Raw genomic sequence first — 27,475 nt, 5'->3', positions numbered from 1 at the left:
GGAAAAGTGGGATAAAACTTCGACTCAGGTTTTAAACTGCCAAGTCGCCGGTAAATGACAAGTGGGATGCACTTATAGCTTTATAAAGATGCCACTGTGCTGGATTGGTCATGTGAGTTGTGGGTTTTGCAGTGTAAATACAGAAACAGGCTCAGACAAAATTACAACCATCACAATGGCAAGTTAGTTAAGAAACAGACAGAAATACTAATTAGTCATAAACGCCGATTACAGGCTTTTCATAAATTTATAATGTCTTTTTAAGAAAACTTGCAAGGTTGTAGATTATTATCTTCGACTATAGAACAACTCGCTTGCTGTAAATGTCAAACTTCTCAGAAGCCGACAACTGAGGTTCCTGCAAATCGACACAAGGTAAAACAAAACGAAATTAGCTTTATTAATCCTTTTTGCAAGCATAATTTGTGTACCAAAAAAAAAATACATTTTAAATTGAAATAGGAGATCCATAGAGAAAAAGCACCTGTGACAATCCAATGTGGAACATTTTCCTTAAAACAGATGTAATTGGGCCGTTAAAACGTATCCCAGTTTTAGCCTCGCGTATAGCAGTTCTCATAGCGAGATGCAGAGCACCATATGTAAGTCCCGGTGCGCTCTGAACAGCTTGTATGAAACTAAATGTCATGCCACCAGTCATCGCATTACCAGCAAGAGCCTGCGAATTCAATAGGAACAACTGTTTAAAACTAGGCTGCTTAATCCTTGCAATTTCTTATCTGCAAGTTTATTGGGAGATGCTTAAAATAAATCTCATCTAGATCCTCGATTCTAAATAGGTTCGCGAAGCAGTTGATTAAACAACGAAGTTTGAGGGCAAGAAAAATATTGTTTGTAGAACTTGTCTGGGTTGGGCTAGATAAACATATTTACTTACAGAAGTATCTGCAGAGGTTTGATGATCATCACAAGCACTGAAACATAAAGCCAACCCGCCGCTTGTTCCTTTATATGCACCGGATGGAGGACTGTGATCCTCCCAAGTATAGTATCCATTCCTGTGCAACCCCATTCAGTAATATAAATGAGTAAGAAACTATGTCATACTGCATTTAAAAAACGTTTGCAAATAGGTTGAGTTATGTGATGGCAGAATTTGTTAAATGTCTTCTATATAACAAATTAAAGGAAGATCTTTACTGGTTCATCCTGCAAAAGTAAGGTAGATCAAGGACCGTTCCGCTATGGCAAGCATCGATGATCGCATGCAGTGTTGCACCCTTAGGGAGAGGCCTAACTATAGTAGCATTTATCTCGTCGTCGAGAATCATCCCTTCTTTCTCATAATCTAGAGGACAAATGGTTTCATCAAAACCATCAACTTCATCTCCATTACGATTAGGTTGTTGAGCACCATGACCTGAATAATGGAACACCAAAGAGTCCCCCGACTTGCATCCTTCCATAAGCCACTGAAGTGCCCGTTGAATATTTCACTTTGTAGGAATCCATTCACGCTCAATCGTCTGTAAGTAATCATTTTCAAGCATAAGTTCACCAATTATCATGGGTCAGTAAACATATTTTCACCACAATATTTAGTTCTTATATCACACACAGTTACAGCAGAGTACCGGACACATACAGGGGGCTCACAGCTCACAATATCATCTAACTCATGCTTATCCAAAGATGTACATATCATCATAACTATCAATTTCTTGAAAACACGAAGAACTTTAAAGAATAAGTAATCTGTTCAAGATACCTGTTAGAACCAGTATTGAATCCTTTGGATATCCTAATTTCTCAATCAAAAGAAATTTCATGCAGTTAACGTCGTTGACACTTCCCTTGAGCTCATACCTCTTAGACCGGTAAGATATACCAATTAGAAGCGCCCTCTTTCTACCATGCACTGGTGGAAAAGCAAGTGGCCGCTGAATAGGAAGATAATATGAGTAAGTAGAGGGACGAGTTGAACCCGAATTATTAATGGAAGAAGCGACTACTGAATCAATTGTATTCGAAACATTGTTAAGCACGCCTTTGAACCAACGTGTGGCCTGACGTACCGGGTCATGATTAGTAGTGGTTTGAACATATGAGTAACTGATTGGCTGTACTGACGTAACGGTTTGACAGATTGAGCACCGAATGGTTTGAGCTGATGGAGGTACGGCTAGTTGTATCCCACACAAGGTAGTCAATTTCGGATTTCGGATTGTCTCGGTCGACACCGAGATACTGGTACAACTTTGTCTCGGGAAAATTCCGTTTTAAAATCTCGGTAAAATCTCGGTTTCATATTTTATATCCTCGTATCGATAATCACTTAAAAGAAACATAGTATTAGTAATTCTGGTTGTTCACCTTCCTCATCATCAACACCAAATAATAATTTTAGCTCAAGAAATTCAAACACAACAACAAACAATAATACTAGTGAGTGAATTAATCTTTTTAATTTTTGTACGTGAGATTAGTCCACTCAATTTAAAAAGAAAAAAAAATCCGGCCAAGACAAATCAATTCCGACCGAAAAATGCGTTTCCGGCCGAAATTTTCGCAAAGATTTCGTCCGACCGAAATTAACAAAATCATGTCTTCTTGGACCGAAATCCGGAATTTCGACCGAAATCGACTACATAGATCCCACATCCATTGCATATTTGTCTCCACCTGCCATTTTCTCAATGTTGGTAGTAGCAGCAGTAATAGTGGGTTTATATTGCTTATTAGTTGCTGCAGGATGCCTGAGTTTAAGAACTAGGTGAGGATAATTGAAATGGTGGTGAGTTGAAGCAGAATATATATACACTTTATTCCCCACGTATAAAAGCGTTTGAGATTGAGAACTGGATGCCAAAACTTTTATCCTTTTTCTGTTGAATTGTTTTATCACTTTATGGATTTGAAGCATTTTCCCAAGTTCCACATGAGCCGTTAGTTCCATATGTATGATGGTTACTGGACGCTTGGGGATCCTTCCGAATAATAATAGGCTTTCGGCAAATGGTAAAAGGAGGGTTGATTCGGTCTTACTTCAGTAAAATGGTTATAGTTATTAGGCAGCGTTGGAAAACGATTAATAAAAAAAATAATTTTTTAAAGTTTTAATAAAAAATTATAATTTATTATTTTTTTTTTTGTGAATGAAACTTTTTAGTCCCACATTGTGGAGTTTCCAATTTTTAGTAGTTTTAAGAAACTATATAAACCTTTTAGTCCCACATCGGGGAGTTTTTCTTCTTAAGTTGTATTTGTCAATTATATAAACAAATTCACTACTTTTGTAAAATTTATGGGAAAGTGGTTGCTCTATATTTAGAGGGACCCCCAAGGGAAAAATATTTTATATTGTTTTCTCAAGCGTTCGAGATTTTCCTTTATGGTTTTTTCGAGGTTGCCAAGCTCAAGTTGAGCATCTACTACATATGCTAGTAGTAGGTGTATTAGGATGTTTTATCCTGGAGATATCCGTCCTGTGAGGGCTATAGCATCACTCTTGAGTGTAGCCGGGAGCTAATGTCTTAAGGGCAACGTGTGACTCACTCTGTTTTTTCCAAAGTTTTGCCTTGTTGCTGTTGCGGAGATATGGGGAGCTCATTCGTTTCATCAAATCGATCACTTCCATTATAAAGGAGCTAAGTATCAATAACTTTTGCTTATTTTATTTTTCCTTATTTTTGATTATTGCACCCAACAATCTTAAGACATTAGTATTTGTAATAATCAAAAATGGTTGGTTGGTTTGTGAATCATGGATGTTAATTGTGGAGTGAAAAACAAAAACGAATTTTTGGTCAGATGTAGAGTTTCGAGTTTATCTCTTAACCTAGAAGGAATTTCGATGAACCCTTTTGACACAACGTAGTAGACATCCTGATAGTTACCCACGTAAAATTTCAGAATTTTTGGAGTTGTAAAAGTATTTTTTTGATATTTTACAAAACTGAGAAACGTTCCTGAAAAATTCTGATGGGCAGAATTTTGTTGTTAACTAAAGTAGTTTTTATGGGGTAACCATGAGGTTTTTGATATGGTGGTTCAAACGAAGTTTATAAATCTAGATATTATATTCAAAACTCATATTTTATCTGAACTAAGGTTTGTGAGATATGGTGTATTAGGTGATTGGGAAATTACCGTGTCCGTGGTCAGAGTATAAACGAAGTTTGTGACATGAAATTGAAAAGGAACATGGCTACCAGGCGCATGTGGATGAACACAAGTCTTCCAAAGCTGACAAAGGCGAGAAAATCAAACACAACTCTAAGCATAGTCTTTATAATAAAGGTATGTTTCGTAAAACTGAATCCAGCATTACTTTAATTAAGGGTGATTGTTATGTTTGTAAAATTCCTGGCCATACGACAGTAAAGTGTAGACAACATAAAACCTTAATTAGTAGAAAGTTAATGCTAATTTAGTTGAAACAATTTAGAACGAGTTCATTGACATGATATCGAAAGTTATTTTAATAACCAATATGAGAAACTGGTGGGTGGACTCTGGAGCCATTAAGTATGTTTGTTAAAACAGAGACTTGTTCACCTCTTATCAGAGGATAAGGGATGTCGAGAAACTCTATATGAGTAACTCATCTGCGACAGAGGTTTCATAAAAGGCAAAGGTCGAGCATAAGCTCATATCTGTAATATTCTCACACTGAATGAAGTTTTCATGTTCCGAGCATATGAATAAATCTTGTATCTTGTTCTCTTGAAGATGGTAAAAGATTGAAGATCTTAATTAAATGTGGAAAACTTGTTATAACTAAGGGTATTGATTTTTTAGGCAACAGTTATAGGACTTAGGGTCTATATAAGTTTAAAGGAAAATCTGATGAAGTGAATATAGTTGATTCTTGTGCTTTCTTTTGTGTGTCTTTGAATGTTTTGCATGGTAGACTTGGTACCCAAATTTAGTTTGGATCTTGAACACAAAAGTGAAATGAATTTGCAATAAAATCTTTTAGCACAAATGTTCATAGTAATTCTAATCCCTTAGAATTAATTCAGTTAGGCCTAGTTGACATGAGTTCAACCTAAAACCACTATGGTAAAAGATGGTTTATAACTTCCATAGATGATTGTACGAGGTACTATCTTGTATACTTGTTTAGGGATAAGGATGATGCCTTAGAAGCCTTAAGATGTATAAACTTGAAGTTTAAAACCAATTAGAAGCCTTGAACATAATAATTGTAACCTTAAGGAGATAATAATTGCCATGTTGATTAGTTCAGGATTATCTGCGGTCTTGTGGGAGGAAGCAGTCCTCTTAACTAGTATATCCTGAATATAGTACCCTTAAGGATCAGATGAAACTCCATATGATTTATGGAAAGGTAGATGACCTTCTTATGAATATGTCAAAGTGTGGGGGTGTTTGACTAAGATTTTCATTCCTCTTCCTAAAAGAACTAGATAGAAACCAAAAATGTTGATTGTGTCTTCATATAAGGTATGCTGAGTATACTTCTACATATAGATTTTTGGTTGTGTGTTCTGATTTTTCATACTCTGGTGTGATTTTTCTGACTTTGTTGTGAATACTATTACATAACCTAGGGATGTTGAGTTCTTTGAACATGTTTATTCTTAAACCTGTACCTCATTAGAGATGTATTGTTGATCCCCTAGATTTATTTTCAAATAGTCAGAACTTATCTTAAAGGAAGATAAAGTTAAGGTTGAGCCTAAGAGAAGTAAAACAATTAGACTTGAGACTTCTTATGAAGCCGACTTCATAACATGCCTAGCTTAGTCTAATCCCTGGACTTGTAAAGAAGCCTTGATATCTACTGAAACCCCATTCTGGTAAGAAGCTTCATTTAGTAAAATGGACTCAGTCCGTCGGAACCTGATTTAGGAGGTTTATAGTTTACCTCCAGAGAATAAGACCATGAGATGTAAATGAGTCTTTAAGAGGAAACATTAGGTATATGGAACTGTAGAAAAATATTAGGCTAAGTTGGTAGCTAAAGGCTATAAACTAAAAGAAGGTGTATATTTCCTTGATTCTTATTCACATGTGACGAGATTTACTTCCGTTGAGATGATAATTGTTATTGTTGTCATAAACAAATTAGAGATACATCAGATGGATGTTAAGACATCTTTTCTAAAATCGTGAATTAGATAAAGAAATTTACATAGACCAACCTGAGGACTTTGTAGTGAAAGGTTATGATGACAAAGTTTGTAAGTTGAACAAAATTTTGTATGGTTTATAAAATAAGCACGTAAACAGTGACATGGAAAATTTGATCATATGATAATGTGTAGTGGATTTAAGTTAATGAATCTGACAAGTATATTTACAAGTAACTTGTTAAGGATGCCTGTGTGATTGTATGCTTGTATGTTGATGATATGCTTATACTTGATACAAACATAGATGTGATTAATTCCACTAAAAACATGCGCTGAATGAGAACGTTGACTTGAAAGACTTGGGCCCTGTTGATGTAATCTTAGGGATGAGGATTAGAAAATAATCTAACATATGTAGTCTTTGTCATTCTCATATTTTGAATTTGTGCTTAAGAGATACAATCAGTGTGATTGTAAGCCTGCTTGTACTCCGTACGATTGTTCATGTAGACTCAAGAAAAAAGGTTAATGGAGTATCTTAACTTGAATACTCAAGAGTTATAGGATGTCTGATGAATTTAATGAACTGTAAGAGTCCAAACATTGCCTATATTGTGAGTAAGTTAAGTACATATAATTGTAGTCCAGAGCAATAGCATTCAGATGCACTGAGTAGAGTATTATGGTACCTAAAATACTCTATTACCTTTTATTTGATTTATCAAAGGTATCTTGCTATCCTTGAGGGACTTTGTGACGTAAAATGGATAGTTGACTCAGAGGAGTCTAAGTCTACGAGTGGATATGTTTCACTCTAGCATCAGGGTTTATTTTTGGAAGATTTACAAACAAACATATATTGCTCAATTCATTATGGAATCTGAGAGTATTGAGTTAGATAAAGCACGAGAGGGGGCCGAGTGCCTAAGATGCTTTTTAGAAGACATTCCTCTCTGGCATAAGCCTGTGCCAGCTATATCTATACGTTGTGTTAGCCAAGCTATAATAGCTAAAGCTGAAAATAACTAATCTCAATCGGCATTATTTCCATTGATTGGATAAAGTCCAAGGAGAACATCGCGCAATCTTTGAAGAAAGGTTTATCCCAAGAGATAGTTAGAAATGCATCGAGGGGGAAGGGGCTTAAGCTCATAAATTAAACTTCCATGAAGGATACTCAACCTTGATGACTGAAGATCCCAAGATCAAGTTTTCGAATGAGACAACTAATTTGTGGTGGGTAAAGGTAAACACTATCAGAGAATTTTATTCTCTGTCCCTTCCCTATGGTGTAGACGTGATAGTGTGACTCCATGTGAAGGATTATTTTTAAGAAGTCTTAATGAGTTCTATATTTTTAATTTAAGATTGAAGTGGGGTGTAGCAGTAACACTCTTTATGGAAACTCACCTATCTGAATGAGGAAGTGGGCCGCTTCCTATGAGAATATGAGCTTTGATTCTCTAGAGCATTCTGAGAAACAGGATATGTCCAGGGCCAAATTGGACAAAACGGCACGAGCTTGGCAGCAATCTTGGAGATATCACCCGTGGTTGTTATCGCGAATTACATCAAATGCTAGCAGTTCAAGACATAGTTCACTGTCTCTAGCAAGTAATTCCGGTAATATCTCACTAAGCAAAGGTTCAAGACCTCATGGACACCTCTGCCTAAAATGGTATTTCCTGCGCTTTTTATGTGATTTTTGTTTTGATGGTTTTGGTATTACTGGAACTTAGGACCTAAAGGTCACTAAGGGTTCACTAGTTCATGCTTTTTCACTTTGGTGAAATATACCTATAGTCTCACCATGTGAGAACTAAAGATGAAAGCTCTCAATACTATTATTATTTATGCAATCCATAGTATGACCCTAGGGTCAACACACTTTTGTGTGAGGGAGAGGACGTAGAAATTACTAGTATGATTTCAACACTTGCACGATCAGTCTGTTTGGATCGTGAGGTTGGGATGTTGATTTACCAAGATTTATCTGTGTTTTCATGTTTTATTGAGTTTTCATTCATGTGGGGGATTGTTGGAAAACGATTAATAAAAAAATAATTTTTTAAAGTTTCAATAAAAAATTATAATTTATTGTTTTCTTTTGTGAATGAAACTTTTTAGTCCCACGTTGTGGAGTTTCCAATTTTTAGTAGTTTTAAGAAACTATATAAACCTTTTAGTCCCAAATCGGGGAGTTTTTTTTCTTAAGTTGTATTTGTCAATTATATAAACAAATTCACTACTTTTGTAAAATGTATGGGAAAGGGGTTGCTCTATATTTAGAGGGACCCCCAAGGTAAAAAAATATTTTATATTGTTTTCTCAAGCGTTCGAGATTTTTCTTTATGGTTTTTTCGGAATTGTCAAGCTCAAGTTGAGCATCTACTACATATGCTAGTAGTAGGTGTATTAGGGTGTTTTATCGTGGAGATATCCGTCCTGTGAGGGCTATAGCATCACTCTTGAGTGTAGCCGTGCGCTAATGTCTTAAGGGCAACGTGTTGAACACGTGACTCACTCTGTTTTTTCCAAAGTTTTGCCTTGTTGTTGTTGCGGGGATATGGGGAGCTCATTCATTTCATCAAATCGATCACTTCCATTATAAAGGACCTAAGTATCAATAACTTTTGCTTATTTGATTTTTCCTTGTTTTTGATTATTGCACCCAACAGGCAGTTATACGAATCATTGAGAATCAGAGAGCACCATAGTTACCATTTGGCAAATAATAGCAGTAATCTGCATAAGGATCGTTGAACCTTTTTCAGGGTTGTTGCCAGTGAAACATAACTAATGAACACCAATGCACGATTGCAGTACAATAAATTGGACTCAATCTTTGTCTAAACTCGACCTTTCTCCTGCTTTACTCACATCTTTTTATATATCTGATTCACTGCTCCTCTCACTCCACCACTATCTTGCTTTTCTATTCTTCTATATATCTGATTCATTCACTACTACTTTGGATCCTTCCTAGTGGTAGTAGTAGTCGCTAACTTCTTCATCTGAATCACACTCTTCGAATACTTTGTGGCGGTTGTAGTAGTATAATGTATCAACATCCTCAAGACCAAAAGCCATCCATACACCCCGATCTATGAACTTCCTAGGAGAATTCGCTATCTCTTTCATTCTGGGCCCCAGAGTTCTTGTTCTTGAGTGTTCACATAATATGTCACGTTCCTATAGTCAAGGCACTTTTTTATGCCACTGAGCGAGTGCAAGGGAATTGAATTGATTTGAAGCGGATCAAGCTTGAAGTCCTTATAAACGACAGTCATATAAATTTTCTCAGGTTCAAGTTGCGTCAGGTTAACAATCTCAATATCGCGTAGGCGGACAACAAAGAAAGGTGTATCCACAAGCCCAACTAGCGAAAATGATGTCAGGCCGAAGACGGACCATGCCTTGGAGGGACCAATCCCATGAAATTCATACGTCTCATCTAGCTCCTCAAATGGATAATCGTGTATAGGTATACAACTCCATTTAAGTTCAACTTCGAAGAAAAAGTTCTTTAAATCCTCGATACGGCTTTGCTTCTCTTTCTCAATCTTATTCGAATCATCATCAGATCTCCCCTGTCCCACAAGGGTCGACACCAATCGGAATTGGATATGTTGTCTCCACCTTAATGGGGCGACCCAAGCGGAAGCGCAAGAGAGGTGGCCTTCCCGTTTTGGGCATACCAAAATCTTCCAAGGCATACTGAATGAAGACAAAAAAGGTTGTGAAATAGCAAAATCAAATAACCCCTTAACCCAAATTTTTTTAATGGCAAATCTGCCCTTTACGTATTAGTGTTAATAATCTTGATTAGTGATTAAATATTTTGTTTAGTGATTAAAATAATTTTCAGAATTATAAGAGTTGTTTAGATGAAAAATTTGAGGAAAAAAAATCATAGTTTTGGTTTGGTTAAGAAGGAGAGAAAGTGAGAAAATTCTAATTCTTGATTCAATGGAGGATGAGGAGGGTCATCATTCATCTAAAAAACCTAGGAAAATACATATCAACTACAACAATGATCCAGAAATGGCTGATTTCTTAGATTATGAGAATGATTTTACACCCACTCAAACTCAAGCTCAAACTCAAACACAAACTCAAGATGATGATTTTTATGAGCCAAATCCTGATGATGAAGACATTGATGAGGAACCCAATGATTCTAATACACAGGTACACTTATATCCTATACTTAATCTCACTTCTATAGCTCTCAATTATCAAAAGTTAGGTTTTTTGAATCATGGTTCGGCGAAACAGGTTGAGGTTCGGCTCACATCTATGAGCCGAATCTACCAATTGATGAACGGTTCGGCTTACTGAATATGTTTACTGCATGCGCCGAACCTATAATTTCCAATTCCAACCCTTTTGCTAGACACTAGTTCGGCTTATATGAAAGTTTCATAGTAAGCCGAACAACATCCTGAATATCCCGGAATAGAATCATTACTAATTCGGCTTACATATCCAAAATCGTATGTGCCGAAAATAATTTTTTAATTTATGGGTTGAAATATTGTTACTGGTTCGACACATATGAAGAATATCGTATCAGCCGAAACCTCTTATGTTCAAGGTTCGGCACATAATATGATTATCGTCTGAGCCGAACATGAATTTGTTAATTTTTGGGTTAAAATATTGTTCGTGGTTCGGCACATATTGAGGATATCGTATAAGCCGAAACCTGTAAATGTTTATAGTTCGGCACATAATGTGATTATCGAATGCGCCGAACCTTGTTATTATATTCCCTTTCTAGTGTTTAACCTTGTGATATTCTTTGTAGATCGTGCTTGGACCCATGGAAAATCAACTTGATCCAGTAGACATAATTCACGAGGATACCAAGGATCACTTCCAAAATAATTTGGTATGTAAGAACCTTTTATTTACCTTAATGTTGTAGGAATATTCCAAAGTTTTTCTTACAAATTACTTGTTTTGGAATGAACGTAGATATAGAAAACTAAACCAGAAGTTCTGGATTGGCTTGAGAAACACGCGATGAAGATAAATTGTGTACTAGTTAAAGGACAACAAAGCCGATGGGATCGGTTTGAAATGATTTGTGAGCGTAGTGGAACCGGCGCTAGCAAGGTTAAAAAGGGTACTGTATACGTTGGGAAGACCGGGAGAAAGAATAGGACGAAGACGAAGAAAAGAAATTTCCCTTTCAAGATCGTTTTCAACCTCAAGAATAAGTCCATGAACAAAGAAGATCAATATTGGATAATGAATAAAGATATGGATTGTCGTCATAACCACCCACGTCCCAAAGACCTTCATGGACATGCGAAAGTAGCGCGACTCAAACCCGACGAGATGCTAGAAGTGGATAAAATGACACGAGCACGTTTGCCACCTTCTAGGATTCTTAGCAAATTGAAGGCGGACAACAAGAATAACAAGTCGACTATGCAAACTATCTACAATGCAAGACAAAAGATTAGAATACTCAATTTGCAAGGTAGGATGGTGATGCAACAAGTAATGTGGTTAGGGGTGAAGAATAACTACGCTTGCCAAAAGAAGTTGGATGACTTCGGTCAAGTCACACACCTTTTCCTTGCCCACCCGGAATGCGCCCAATTGGCTCTATGCTTCCCACAAGTTATTATATTGGATTGCACATACAAGACTAATAAATATGAGATGCGTTGATGAACATTGTGGGGCATACTTCGACAAAGGCACCGTTCACCGTGGCTTTTTGTTTCATGAAAAACGAGAAGAAAGAGAGTTATGTTTGGGGGTTAGAACAATTGAAGTTAATCTTCCGGGAGGGTGCTCTTCCTAAAGTGTTCGTTTCCGATCAAGATTCATCGTTGATGTATGCTATTAAGAAGGTATTTCCGGATGCATTCAATTTTCTTTGTACGTTTCACATATGGTGCAATGTGAGGAAAAAATGTCAACCGATAATTCAACCACTTAAGTTGAAAGAATTAGAGATATTGCTAAGCTACCGTTGGAGACACGAGTAAAGAAAAAGAAGGAATTCTTGAAAGCATATGAACATAATGAGATGTTGTGGGCTTCTTTCCAAGGCGAATGGGAAGCTTTGATATGGTCAATCACCGAGGATGTCTATGAAGAAAATTTTAAATGCTTATTAAGCATTGGAAGACCGCCTACCCCGATGTCATTACTTACTTGGTCAAAGATGTGTTGGAACCTAATAAAGAAAGGTTCGTGAGTTGTTTCACAAATCGGCACAAACACTTCGACAACCAAGCCACAAGTATGGTAGAGTCGGCTCATTATCGGTTGAAGAAGAACCTTTTTGGTTGTGTTGACACTTTTGTCACGGTTTTTGATGCAATTGATGAATATTTCAAAAGTGATGTTGTGAGAATTAAAACCGCGTTCGAGCATGACCTTATGTTTAGACACAAGAATTATGGTACTAATTGGCTAGGGAATTAACTTATAGAGTCTCCCATTATGCATCGACTTGTTGATGAAAGAAGTGGATTTGATTAACATTAGGCGCCACCTTGGAGGAAGAGTGTGTTTGTACAATGAAGAAATCTATGGGACTTCCATGCCGCCATGACCTACTTCGGTACAAGGATGGTATCATACCATTTGAGGATATTGATCATTTTTGGAAACAATTAAGCTTCGATCCTCTCCCAACCGAAGACGATGAGGATGATCTAGAGATATGGGACACGACAAATGGGAAAAAATTGGCGGAGATGTATAGGAATATGTCCCGACCTCAAAAGAAATTCCTATGGGACAACATGATGCCGGTCATGTATCCTTTCACCCAAGAAAATATTTTGGAACCGGAGAAGAGTGACCCGAAAGGTAGGAAGAGTAAGAAAATGAATAATTTTCAAACTAGACAAGCCAACAAGGAACTATTGGCTAATAAAAGGAATCCATCCGGCGTTGAGTACCATGATGCAAGGTTTGAAAAGGCAAAGAAAGAAATTGAGAAGTTGATGAAGGAGGAAGAAGTCAAAGTTCCAAAAAAACGAGGTCGCCCGAGTATTCAAAAATCGGAAACAAGTAACAAAGAGGTGAATGATAATGATTGTCCGTCACAAGCTAAGGATAGTAAAGAGGATGTCAAGGGGAAGGCTAAGATGTATCCTTCACAAACTAAGATAAAGGAGAAAAGGACCGTACATGAAATTGGTAGGATGAGAGGACCCAAAAGAGATAAGTCCGGTAGGTATATGAGGCCTATCAATTTTATATACGATAACTACTTGGAAGATCTATCGCCAATAATTCATGAGCATATTATAGCAATGGACGACGTGCAAGGCGATGGAAATTGTGGTTATTACGTCACGGCAAACTTGGTCCTTTTATGGAAGGGAATAATCCGGTGCCCCCTGAAAATGAAGTGAACTATATTCGGAACGATTGTTACAAACCCTACGTAAAAACAAAAATTCTATAAGACAATGATGAGAACAGGTCCAAGAAAAGATGCAGGGGTGGCAGCGGAGTACGTTGCATTCGAACGTCGTTTGCATGGGGATTTTATCATTACCGAAGAACATTGGATGGCAATGCCCATTTGTGGGTTTTTAATAGCGGAGACATTCAATTGCGTCGTACATTGTTTCGCATGGACGGGTAGTAGCTTTACTTACGCGCCTCCAACAAAACCTTGCAATGATGGTGTAAAGGATAGAAGACTTGTTCTTGGATTTGTTCAAAATTGTCATTTTATCGGCCTCAAACTTAGACCCGGTTGCCCATTACCACCCTTGATGAGTGCAGCCTTTTGGCCTAGATTTGAAAATAATTTTGCGATGGATTGGTGTGCAAATTATGCGACAGAAATGGATCTTTGGAAATCTTTGCATGTGCAGCCTCCAAGTGCAAGTAATATTACGTTTTCAAGTGATGAGGATGAAGATGTTAAGCAAGAGGTCAGTGAAGATGATGAGAATGAGGTCAGTGAAGATGATGAGAAAGAGGTCAGTGAAGAGGATGAGATTCGTTTAGGATCTCCATAAAAAATGTTTCATGGATTTATCCGTTTATTTTGTGTCAGGTTCGGCTTATAAGAACAATTCACTGAAAGCCGAACCTGACAACAAAAAAATACCAGAGTTTTTTTGTCAGGTTCGGCTTATAATATTATTTCACTGCAAGCCGAACCTTGAAACTTTAAAAAACCAGAATTACTTTGCTAGGTTCGGCTTGTAGTATATTTCTGAAGAAAGCCGAACCTTTCATGATTCATGAACACAAGAATTATTATATCATTCCAAATAGACTTTTCAAATTCATAGAAATTGTGGATTACATCCCTGCTACATAGTAGGCTTGCAATTAATTTCTAATATCCTAAACGGGTAATGAGAAACCTTCTAAGAATGTGGTAGTGATCTTTGTATTTGAAATTCTTTCCCTTCCATCGTCGCCATTCCTCTAGAGCTCGAACTTCAATCTCAGAGTTTGTTTCACCTTTGAGTCGATATCGACTCACAATCCGAACTAAAGCTATGAAGTCTGTGACTTTTTTCTTAATACTTATAATTCGGCAAAACAAGGACGCACTATCCCGGTTGTGAGGATTACCTGTTTCCATGCTGAAGGCTTCATGAATTCTAACCAAGTAGTACATACTCATCATACCATTTACTCGTCGTTCTTCACCCTTCTTTGGATAATATGCTACATAATTAGTGCAAAGAGATAAATCTTCTTCTAGAGTAAACTTAGGAGTTGGGGGTGCCATTTGTTGAGCATATGTGGTTAAGAATATGAAAGAACATGTAGGTATATATAGAATATAGTTTTACAACGGCTATATATTTCAAAAGAAGAGTCGTTCCTAGATTTTCGTGAAAAAAAGTAAAGGTTCGGCTTATAGAAATTTTAGAACATAAGCCGAACCTATATAAGTAACGGCTATTTTTTGAAAATTTTTACAGATTCGGCTCACCATATTGGTGAGATTTAAGCCGAACTATATACTGGATTACACCAATAATGATTTTTAAGGCTCGGCTTATAACTCAAATTATAGAAAAAGCCGAACCTGAAGGACAAATGATTCGGCGCTTAACTAACATTAGAGGATAAGCCGAACTCTATACATTCGGCGCATAACTGTTAAGCTATTCATTAAAACATGAAATTGAAGGTGTCCATAACCCAATCCCAGCACCATTAAAAACAAAGTTGAGCACCTAAAAGCAAAGGTGTTTGCAACACCATAAAAGTGTACTTAAAACTTAAGAAAAACATTAAAAGGAAGTTGGAAACATAAAAGGGCATTTAACCACGACCCCTCTTCTTAGTGGTAGGCCTTTGTTCGGGTTCCTCGGGTCCTTGTCCTTTGTGATGATTGCATCCCACTTGTTGATGAGGTATTTTTGTTCTTCCACGGTCATTGGTGTTTTGCAACCAAGTTTGGCCTTCATTTTTTTCAACATCTCCCTACCCGCGGCATTGGTCCTGACACAAGTATGAAAGTTATAAGACTAATTCGGCGCAAGTATGAATCATGTCTTGAAATTTTTATTAGCTTACACAGAGAGTGGATCGGCTCATACCACAAAAATTATAAGCCGATCCTATATATTCGGCTCAACCAAACCGTTGAATAAGCCGAATCCGATTATGAACTCAAATATGTATCGGCGCAACATGATATCAGATAAATAAGACCTATACACTTTAAAATTTATGAAATTTTAACAATGATATTCGGCACAACCCTAATACATCGAATAAGCCGAATCTAGACTTATGAATTGAAACATTTCGGCGCAAAACTAATACAACCATACAAGCCGATCCTAAGCACATGCAAAAATTCTGAAATTCAAACAACATTTATTCGGCACAAAACTAATACAACCATACAAGCCGATCCTAAGCACATGCAAAAATTCTGAAATTCAAACAACATTTATTCGGTACAAAACTAATACTACCATACAAGCCGATCCTACGCACATGCAAAATTTCTGAAATTCACAAAACATATTCGGCACAAAACTAACACCATCAAATAAGCCGATTCTAAATATAAGTCTCTGTGTCACTAAGTTCGGCTCAAAACGGATTTCAGATCTACGCCGAGCCGTTCATATGCACTTTCAGGGTTCAGTTCCAAGAACAGCTCGGCGCACATCTAACATTTGTTTTACGCCGAACCATACCCTGTAACCGCCGCAGAACACATGATTTTGAAGAATTAAATCGACCAAAACAATCAAAAACATCAAATATGAGATGGGTTTGTAGAACTAACCTTCTTATTCTCATTTCCGGAGTTGGTTCTTCTTCAATCTCTTCTTCCGGTTGATTTTGTGGTTGATTTTGAGTTTGTTCTTCACTCTATAAATCTTCTTCTTCATCAATAGGTTGTTCAATCGATCGATTTGAACGAGATACTGCCTTACGACGACCCATTATATAGATGAGTTTAATCGTCGATTAAAGTTTCACGAATCGACAATTAAATTTCCGCGATGAAATAAAAAGAAAGGGAAGGGTGAATGAGTTCGGCTGTGGAGAGGAAGAAGAAGAAGGTGAATGAAACTGATTTTTTAGGTGTAGTTGATTATAGGTTTTGTATTAGGGTTAGGGATAGATTAGTAGTAATTTAAAGGATTTAAGGGCATATAGGTAATTGAACCACCCCATAGGGTACCCCTTATAAGGTCACCCAAGTTAGGACTAGTGACTTGTATGCCTAAGAAGATTTTGGTATGCCCAAAATCAGGGTTCGAAAATTTTCTTTACATCCTTGTACAGAAAAGAAACATTGAAGTTGGGACTGGAGGTTGCATATATAAACCCGTTTACATGAAATTGAAGGGAGCCAACAATGGTCTATCCATTTTTGCCACCTACCTTGGGAAATATTGTGACGCCAGCTAACTCTATAACCTTGGACTTTTTATCCATTATCAGTTGGTTCTCAAAATAGTTTCTCCCACACTTTTTTCTCCCACGCTTTGATACATGTACTGTCCCAGTCTTTTTGCCATGACTATCTGTAGCCTTAGACTGACCCTCTACCAATAACCTCCGGGAAGTTACTCTGTGTAATTGATCATCAAATCTTGCCCGATTAACCTTGAGCATCTCTTCCTGTATATACATGTGCATCTCTTCCGTAATGCAGTCATAGTTCTTATACTCCTGGCAGGCTTTTTCTTTGGCAAGTTCATAATCACTAGCGAGAAGCGGGCATTTAGGTAACCCCATTGAAAAGAGATGTAAAACTAAATCTGTGTCTGAAAACAGAAGAGAAAGAAAATATTATCCCTCGGTATTAACACTGCAAAAAATAAACATCATGTTCTATCACATATGTGTGACCCAAGAATGGGGGGGAGGGTGGGTGGGTTATGCAAGTTGGTTCAATAATCAATCCTCGTACAACTAAAACCACTACTACATAATGAAGTACTTGACCATTTTCTAGATATGCGATGAGAGATAAACACAAGACATCATCTGTGATTCGCAAAAAACAAGAACAGGAAAACATATACTGCAAACTATAAGAGCATCTCCAATGCTATAGGTTAAGGTCATCCTACGTGGAGGTGTTATTTATACCTTTTGGTTTTAGTTCATTCATTACATGACAAAAATAAAATAAAAATAACACTCTCTACCTGAATTTCATCTCCAATCTCCAAGGTACTATCTTACACTTTTTATTTAAATTAAGAGACAAAAGATGATGTAGACTTAAGACCCAGGATCATGATAAAAGTCTTATTTCCACTTTATCCTTTACCCCCAATAATCTATGTCATCTTTTTCTATGACCCCCACCCTTGCATTGGAGACAAAATTTTGGTGTAAAAAGTTTTAAATGCTAGGTGTCATACTAATTTAAGACATTTACTCCTTGCATTGGATATGCTCTAATATGAAGTGTTGGGTGCGTAGTTACTTGCACTCTAGCATTCATGCAAACTTAACAAGAACCAGCGATCAGTATGGATGTAACAACTAAAACCAAAAGAAGCACATAATAAGCATACTGATACACACATATATAATCCTGGTTAATTCTTTTTTATAAGCTCAAGTTGTAACACCTTGTATCACTCTCCGTTTCGGACACAACGGATGTAAATTAATTTTGGAAGTATCTTTAAACAGTGAGGAAAAAACATATATAAAGCAAAAATCAAAGGTTGACATCAATCTGTGCTGGATCATGGATGTATATCAATTATGAGATAGAAATCAATCGATAAGAACATATATGTAAGTAAGTAAACATGTTGAATAAAAGATCATTCCGGACAACAGTACGAAACCCTAGAAGTAAAAATTAGGACACAAATTGGATGGGGTGGGGATGTGGTCGGGCCAGTTTAGGTCTGTCCCGGTTACGATGTGGTCGGGCCACATCCTCAAAGTATATGGATACTTTTTTTTTTCTTTTTTGACACGTATATAAACTAAAAGCCTGCCCCCTCCAAATCCCCGCAAAAAAAATTACTTTTTGAGAAAATGTAGGAAGTTAAAAAAAAAAAAATTAGTTAAATAATTGTGTAATAAAATTGTTTTAGACTTTATTTGAGTATGTGGCCCGACCACATCGTAGCTGCACTGGTTTAGGTCAAGCGGCAAACAAACACCGAGAGTCCTCAAGAAGACGAGACACTGGATCAATAAGCCAAAAAAGAAACCAACTCAGCATTAGGATGCAGAAAGGAGAGATACCAATCGTCTAATCTTTTGGAAGACTGCTAGTGTTTCCTTTCTGGTAATAGAACTTTTACCATCTTTTGGAAGACTGCCAGTGTTGCAGGAATTATACGGGGACACAAAATAAGCATGTACACGTACTCATCATGTAACGACACATAATAAAATCCATATGCATCCGTGGATATTATTTGAGTGTACAACAATCCTAGCAAGAATAGTATTCTCAACATCCTTCCAAAAAAATAATCGAAGAGAGAGGACCCGTGGATATAAACATGCGCTTGCAACTAAAATAGTGAAACAGCACGTGCGATGCACCTGCCTCCTGAATGGAAAATTGTGCATTGCTTCTTTTTATTCCGTTTCAAAACTTGTAAATTGTAATACATATAAACGCAAGAACATGTGATGCATATAAACAATTCTAACTAAAACCCGCAATTTCATTGCATTCTATTCCGGACTGATAAACATCAAAATTCAAGACCTAAGTGTTAGAGCATTTCTCGGTCGAACTCGCATGCGTTGCTATCTCAAGCATGTTTGTCAATGTTAGTGATCAAGACTATAAGTCTTGATTTCTAGTCTACATAGCTAAAGGTCTCGGACTAGGATAAAAAGTGTAGTTGAGCTCAAGACTCTATGGGAATCATCATACAAGACGAAGGACTACTCAAGGAACTGGTGGATCTTCATCGACTAAAAGGTATGTGGAGACTTGAACTTATCTGTCATTCAAAAGTCTATCTACTCTATCTCCTACTCTTGAGATAAAAGTCGTGCTGATGTATAAACTTTCATTATACACATTTGCTATTTCGAGCCGAGTTTAAATCGCCTATCTGTTTATCGAAATATGTGTTGGTAAGCTTTCGCTTTAGCCAAATTCATCTTTACTTAATGACGAATGTCATGTTATGTTTCAATCACTTTGAAAATTGTTCTGACGAAAGATGGTCTGTGAATAACGGCTACATAACGTCCTCTGAGAATGTTTCAATGATTGAAATGAGAGTTTAGATTACATAACCATTGGTATGATATAAGCATTGTTGTGGAAACACATATACATATAAGTCCTTATTCCTTGAACCAAAGTTTGCGAACTTTGTTGATCAAGAGAAACGGAATGTGGCATGAGCCAAGTCCGCGAACTGGCAGAAGTTCTCGACCCGAGAATTTCTGCTTGGAGTTTGTGAACTCCTTACGTGAGCTTAAGTCCGCGAACCCAGTCCGCGAACTTGAGAAGGTTATATCTAAAAACGGTTTTTCTTGAACTCATGTTTATATAAACTAAGGAATGATTTTGCAAACCATGGCTATAAAGTTCATGAACCGATTCGAGTGAATCAAACCGTTTTTTCTTCGATTGTGTCTTTTGTAGTTACATAAGATCTAAGCAATTGAATAACTCTCTAACTAGTTCATTTGAGTCATTTGAACTAGTTATGGTGAAGAAGAATATGGTGGATATGAAAGTGATCATATTGTTGAACCAACAAATGTTAATGTTTGGGAACGGTTCGTAAACCCAAAATTGGACATTTCGTTTATGTGTAACAAGCTAAGTTTCCGATCCAATGGTTGAGAAATATTAGCTTGAATCTAATCAGGTTTTCATCTAACGGTGAATATTGAATGCTTTGTTACCAAGCTAACATTGATTGCAAACCCTGATTTGAAAGACTATATAAAGGAGAACTCTAGAAACTGGGAAACCTAATCCCCACACCTTATGTGTGATACTAGTTGCATAACTAGAGTCGATTCTCCTTTAACCTTTGGTTTCTTATTCTAAAACAAGATTAATGACTTAAAGACTTCATTGGGATTGTGAAGCCAGACCGATACTACTTTTCTTGTAGTTGTGTGATCTGATCTTGCATCTTCTATCGTTACGAGTACGATTGTAATAATTGGCTCGAGATTTATATCTCCGATAAGCAAGATAGAAAAGTAATCACAAACACTTCATCTCATCGTTTGTGATCCCACAATATCTTTTTCGCTGCGTCGATTAGGATTATTGTGAGGTGATTGATAATACTAGGTTGTTCTTCGGGAATATAAGTCAGGTTTATCAATTGGTTCCTGTTCACCTTGATTTATCAAAATACGGAATAAAACTCATAGGTATATTCGTGGGATACAGATTTAGCTATTACCCTATACTTTTCTGTGTGATAAAGATTTTTTTACTAAAGTCTTCGACTTTGGGTCGTAGCAACTCTTAGTTGTGGGTGAGATCAGCTAAGGGAATCAAGTACGTAGCATCATGTTGGAATCATAGGCATAGGAGCATAACTGTACCTTGGATCAGTGTGAGATTGATTGGGGTTCAGCTACAGTCCAGACCGAAGTTAGTTTGGAGTAGGCTAGTGTCTGTAGCGGCTTAATACAATGTATGTTCAAACTGGACTAGATCCCGGGGTTTTTCTGCATTTGCGGTTTCCTCGTTAACAAAATTCTGGTGTCTGTGTTATTTCTTTTCCGCATTATAATTTGTTATATAATTGAAATATCACAGGTTGTGCGTTGTTCAATCAATTAGAATATCCGACCTTTAGGTTGTTGATTTAAATTGATTGATACTTGGATATTGGTCTTTGGTACCATCCAAGTTATCTCTCTAGTATTTGATAAAGACTCGCAGATTTCTATTTGCTTGAGTATATATCAAATCGAGAGATTGAGATATAACCTCTTTGATATACTTTTTATCTAGATTCAGTCTGAGACTGTCTAGTTGATTCTCTAGAAAGTATATTGGAGTTTGTCCATACAGATTGCTAAGCGAAATATTGGGTGTGGTTGTTGTACCCCCACTTTTTCACTAAGAATCAAACTTTTCTTTCAATACCTTCTCAATTCAAAGTAGTCATTTACATAAATAATTTTACGGCTCAAACTTTTCTTTGCTTCAGTTTCTAGATAAGCAAAGAAATGCTACAGATATGCACACAAAAGGGTAATTCTTATAAACTCGGAGTTCTTTGTTAGGTGGCATATGTTTCATTCATCTTCCTAAATTCCATATGAGTCGTTAGTTCAATGTACCATGGTTAATGAACGCTTGGGGAACCATCAGAATAATATATAGGTTTTCGGAATATGGTTAAAGGAGGGTTGATTCGGCATTACTCCAATAAAATGGTTATGGTTATTAAACAGTTATACGAATCATTTAGAAAGAACATCATCGTATAGGGGATAGCAAATTAGGATTTCTGAAGATTTTGAAAAATCCTCGGTGACTTTCACGAGATATTTATAGAGACTAATCTCATTGATTTATTTTTAGAGCATTTTCATTTACTAATGTAGAAAAAAACTTATCTTATAACAAAATATTTTCGACCAAATTTATTTTCTTTATCTTTTTACTAACTAATATAATAGAATACTTTTTCTGATGGAAAACTCAATGGTGATAATTTTTTATATGTATAGGACATATGAAAATATGTCATTTTTTGTTCCTTGTTTTGTTCTAATTTTTTTTTAATAATTTTGCACATTTTTTATTTATGTTAGAGCACTGCTCGGTCGAACTCGCAAGCGTTGCTATCACAAGCTTGTTGTCAAGTTTAGTTGCCAAAACTATAAGTCTTGATGTCTAGTCTACTTATAGCTAAGTCTCGGATTAGGATAGAAATTGTAGTTGAGCATTAGACTTCACAGCGTTCATCGAATGAAGACGAAGAACTACTAAGGAGAGCTTGTGAAACTTCATCAACAAAAGGTATGTGGAGACTTGAACTCATCTATCACCCAAAAGTATATCTACTATATCTCCTATTTGAGACAAAAGTCATATAGCTATATAGACTTCAATTATACACATTTGATATTTCGAGATGAGTTTAACTCGCTTACACATTTCTCGAAATATATGTTGGTAAGCTTTCGCTTTAACCAAGTTCATCTTATATTCTTGATGAAAGTCAAAATATGATCATGTGAAAATCGCCTGGTAACATCTTACATGATTTGTGTGAGACAGTCATTTGATGTAGACTCGGAATTTTTCGTATTGATCATTCGATCACTTGAAAATTGCTTTGAAGCTAATAGTTTGTGTGAGACAGCTATTCCTGTCTTCCGAGAATGTTTCAATGATTGAAATGGAGTTTAGAACACTTAACTATGATTGGATAAAGCATAGTATGCATACTTGCATATATATAATCCAAGTCCGGGAATCATAGTATGCATACCCGTATGCGTACTGGTTGGTTTAGTGAAAGTCCGGGAACCTTGTACTCATACTGGCGTGAGGTTCAGGTCCGGGAATTTCTGCTGAGTTTGGAAGGTATGCGTACCCGTTCTCATATTGGCGAACCCAAACTAAGTCCGGCTACTTAGGTATGCGTACCCATTTGCATACTTGAGCGGGTTGTTTTCTAAAATCGGTTTGTTCATGAACTAATACATTTATTTATATAATAAGGAATGCAATCTTTTGCAAACCGTGGCTATAAATGTTCATTTTCATTCATGTGAATCAAAATTGATTTTGCTTCAATTGTGTCTTGTATACTTCTATGAGAATATAAACAATTAAACAACTCTATAACTAGTTTCATTTGAGTCATTTGAACTAGTTATGGTTAAGATGAATATGGTTGATATGAAAGTGTTCATATGGCTAACTTCGGTTAACTATTGTTGAGCCAACAAAGTGCACACGTTTAGGTACGGTTACTCATATCTAAATGAATCCACTTTCCATTTGTGTGTAACAAGCTAAGTTCGATCTAACGGTTGAAAGATATTAGCTTGAGTCTAATCAGGTTTTCATCTAAAGGTGAATATTGAATGATTTTTTACCAAGGTAACATTTATTGCAAACCCTGATTTGAAGATTATATACAGGAGAACTCTAACAACTGGGAAACCTAATCCCCACACCTCATGTGTGATATTAGTTGCGACTAGAGTCGATTATCCTTTACCTTAGGTTTTTCACGAAACCCTGTAGGTTAACGACCTTAAGACTTCATTGGGATTGTGAAGCCAGACCCAACTATTTTCTTTGTAGTTGCGTGTTCTGATCTTGCTGTTTTCTATCGCGATTGAGTACTATCTTCTCTAAGATTTTCTCGAGATTTAATCTCCGATAGTCAAGATAAAAAATAGTCACAAACATCTTCGTCTCATCGTTTGTGATTCCACAATATCTTGTTTCGCTACCATATGATTAACATTATTATGAGGTGATTGATATTTCTAGGATGTTCTTCGGGAATATAAGTCCGGTATATCAATTGGTTCTTGTTCACCTTGATTTATCAATAGACGAAACAAAACTCATAGGTTTATCTGTGGGAGACAGATTTATCTATACAATAGACTTTTCTGTGTGAGTCAGATTGGTTTATCAAGTCTTCGACTTTGGGTCGTAGCAACTCTTAGTTGTGGGTGAGATCAGCTAAGGGAATCAAGTGTGTAGAGTTCTGCTGGGATAAAGAGACATAAGGAGCGCAACTGTACCTTGATGAACGTGAGATTGGTTAGGGCTTAACTACATTCCATTCTGAAGTTAACTTGGAGTAGGCTAGTGTCTGTAGCGGCTTAATACAGTGTGGTGTTCAAATATGGCCTAGGTCCCGAGGTTTTTCTGTATTTCCGGTTTCCTCGTTAACAAAGTTTCTGGTGTATATGTTATTTCTTTTCCGCATTATATTTGTTTATATAATTGAAATATCACAGGTTGTGGGTAAGTTCAATCAATTGAGTATCCAACCTTTGGTTGTTAATTATATTGATTGACACTTGAACATTGGTCTTTGGTACCGTTCAAGTAGTTTCACATAATAATCAGGCTCACGGATTTATATCTATTTGATTTGATGATTACATTGTGAAACAGAGATACAACTCTTGGATATATTTTCATTGATTGAGTATGACTGTCTAGTTGATTCTCTTGGAATTATATTGGAGTTTTCCATATAGGTTGCTAAGAGAAATATTGGGTGTGGTTGTTAGACCCCCGCTTTTTCAATTGGTATTAGAGCAGGCAAACACGTTTAAGACCTTATAAGTCTTTGTTTGTGTCATGACCCTAGTGCCTTCCCTTGTCTAAATTCGGGTGTGAGAAGCATGAGTAGTTAAAATTAGTTAAAGACAATTAGTTAGAGTAACAAATCGCATTTATTTCAGAGTTTAAATTATTGAACTGTTAAACTTGGACGTGGCTGATGTAACCACGTGTAAGGATGTCCTCTCTTAGGGTTTTGTTTTAGGGTTTCATAGCTACTATTTAAGACACCATCAGTTGTAAAAGAGATGCACGAATAGAGAGAATTGAATCTGGCTGCACTCTGTTGAGTGTAGAGTTATCTAAGCTTCTGTGTTCTATCATTATCTTCATATTTACTCCATCGTCTTGTCAAGATCAAACTGGTACCTGACAATTGGTATCAGCCAGTCGATTCTGTACCTCAACAATGACTGGTGATTTGAAAGATGTGGATGCTAGAACAGTAGAAATCTCCCACATGTTGAAGACACTCACGAATCTACATACTCGAGAATCTGCAGCTCGTTTGGAAGCAACAAAGATACAACAAGAATCATTAAACGCCTTGGTTGCTTTATCACAAGAATCTAGAGTACAACTTACTAATCTTTTCACCCACTTAGCCAAAGTTTTTCCTGACCCTGAGTCAACACCATTCTCTGCTCGTTCTGTTCACTCAGACAACAACCATTTCGCAAGTACAAGTAACGATAATTTCTTAAAACCCCCCCAAAATTGATTTCCCAAAATTTGGCATTGGATTATGAACATAGTGTGCATTCTTGCATGTATGTGATCCATGACCGGACCTAAAGTATGCATACCCGTATATGTACTTGTAGTTGTGAAATTCCATGTACCAAGTACACATACCGGTACGCATACTTGCGTAAGGTATATGTCCGAGAATTTCTGCTGGGTTTTGGAAGTGTACTTAAGTATGCGTACCCGTTCGCATACTGGCGAACCCAAACTCAGACCGGCTACTTAGGTACGCGTACCCGTATGCATACTTGAGTGGTTAAAGTTCTAAAATCGGTTGGCTCATGAACTAATACATTTATATATTAAGAAATGCAATCTTTTGCAAACCGTGGCTATAATGTTCATGAATTGATTAGAGTGAATCAAACCGATTTTGCTTCAATTGTGTTCTTGTATACTTCTATGAGAATATAGCAATTGAACAACTCTTTAACTAGTTTCATTTGAGTCATTTGAACTAGTAATGGTTAAGATGAATAAGGTTGATATGAGAGTGTTCATATAGCTAACCTTGGTTAACTACTGTTGAGCCAACATGGTGTACACGTTTAGGTGGTTACTAAAACCTAAATGAGGGTACATTTCATTTGTGTATAACAAACTTAGTTCGATCTAACAGTTGAAAGATATTAGCTTGAATCTAATCAGGTTTTCATATAACGGTGAATATTGAATGCTTTGTTACCAAGGTAACTAAGATTGCAAACCATGATTTGAAAACTATATAAAGGAGAACTCTAGCAACTGGGAAACCTAATCCCCACACCTTATGTATGATACTAGTTGTATAAGCTAGAGTCGATTCTCCTTTAACTTTAGGTTTTTCACGAAACACTGTAGGTTAACGACTTAAAGAATTCATTGGGATTGTGAAGCCAGACCCAACTATTTTCTCTGTAGTTGCATGTTCTGATCTTGCCATGTTCTATCGTATTGAGTACTATCTTATCTAAGATTTGCTAGAGATTGATTCTCCGATAGGCAAGATAAAAAGTATTCACAAACATCTTCGTCTCATCGTTTGTGATTCCACAATATCTTGTTTCGCTACCATACGATTAAGATTATTGTGAGGTGATTGATAATACTAGGCTGTTCTTCGGAAATATAAGTCCGGTTTATCAATTGGTTCCTGTGCACCTTGATTTATCAAAAGACTGAACAAAACTCATAGGTATTTCTGTGGGAGACAGATTTATCTATTCCAATAGAATTTTCTGTGTGAGACAGATTTATTTATCAAGTCTTCGACTTTAGCAACTCTTGGTTGTGGGTGAGATCAGCTAAGGGAATCAAGTGTGTAGTATCTTGCTGGGTTCAGAGACGTAAGGAGCACGACTGTACCTTGAATCAGTGTGAGATTGATTAGGGTTCAACTACATTCCATTCCGAAGTTCATTGGTAGTAGGATAGTGTATGTAGATTCTTAATATAGTGTGGTGTTCAAAGATGGACTAGGTCCCGTGGTTTTTCTGCATTTGCGGTTTTTGTCGTTAACAAAATTCTGGTGTCTGTGTTATTTCTTTTCCGCATTATATTTTTTTATATAATAGAAATATCAAAGGTTATGCGTTAAGATCAATCAATTAGATAATCCAAACTTTGGTTGTTGATATAAATTGATTGACACTTGGTCTTTGGTACCGTTCAAGTTATTTCTCTTATTCAATCGGGCTCGCAAATTCCTATTTGTTGATTGCAGATTGAATTTAGAAATCGAGATATAAACTCTTTGATATACTTTCCTTTAGATTGAGTCTGACTGTCTAGTTGATTCTCTTGAAAGTATATTGGAGTTTGTCTATTCATATTGCCGAACGAAATATTGGGTGTGGTTGTTAGACCCTCGCTTTTTCACTTATGACTTAGTCATATTCATCTTACACTTCTAGATCAAATATGATGATCAATCAATCATGATAGATAATCA

The 27,475-nt window shown here is 36.6% G+C and overlaps 1 pseudogene; it reads right to left on the bottom strand.

Moving 5' to 3' along the window:
* Positions 1–161: 161 nt before the first annotated feature.
* LOC113278903 lies at positions 162–17,285 on the bottom strand (annotated as a pseudogene).
* Positions 17,286–27,475: the final 10,190 nt, after the last annotated feature.

This window comes from Papaver somniferum, chromosome 5 (genome assembly GCF_003573695.1).
Source record: "Papaver somniferum cultivar HN1 chromosome 5, ASM357369v1, whole genome shotgun sequence".
Classification (NCBI taxonomy): Eukaryota; Viridiplantae; Streptophyta; class Magnoliopsida; order Ranunculales; family Papaveraceae; genus Papaver; species Papaver somniferum.
Note: the sequence above shows the minus strand (reverse complement) of the source record. Positions and strands in the feature narration are given on the sequence as shown.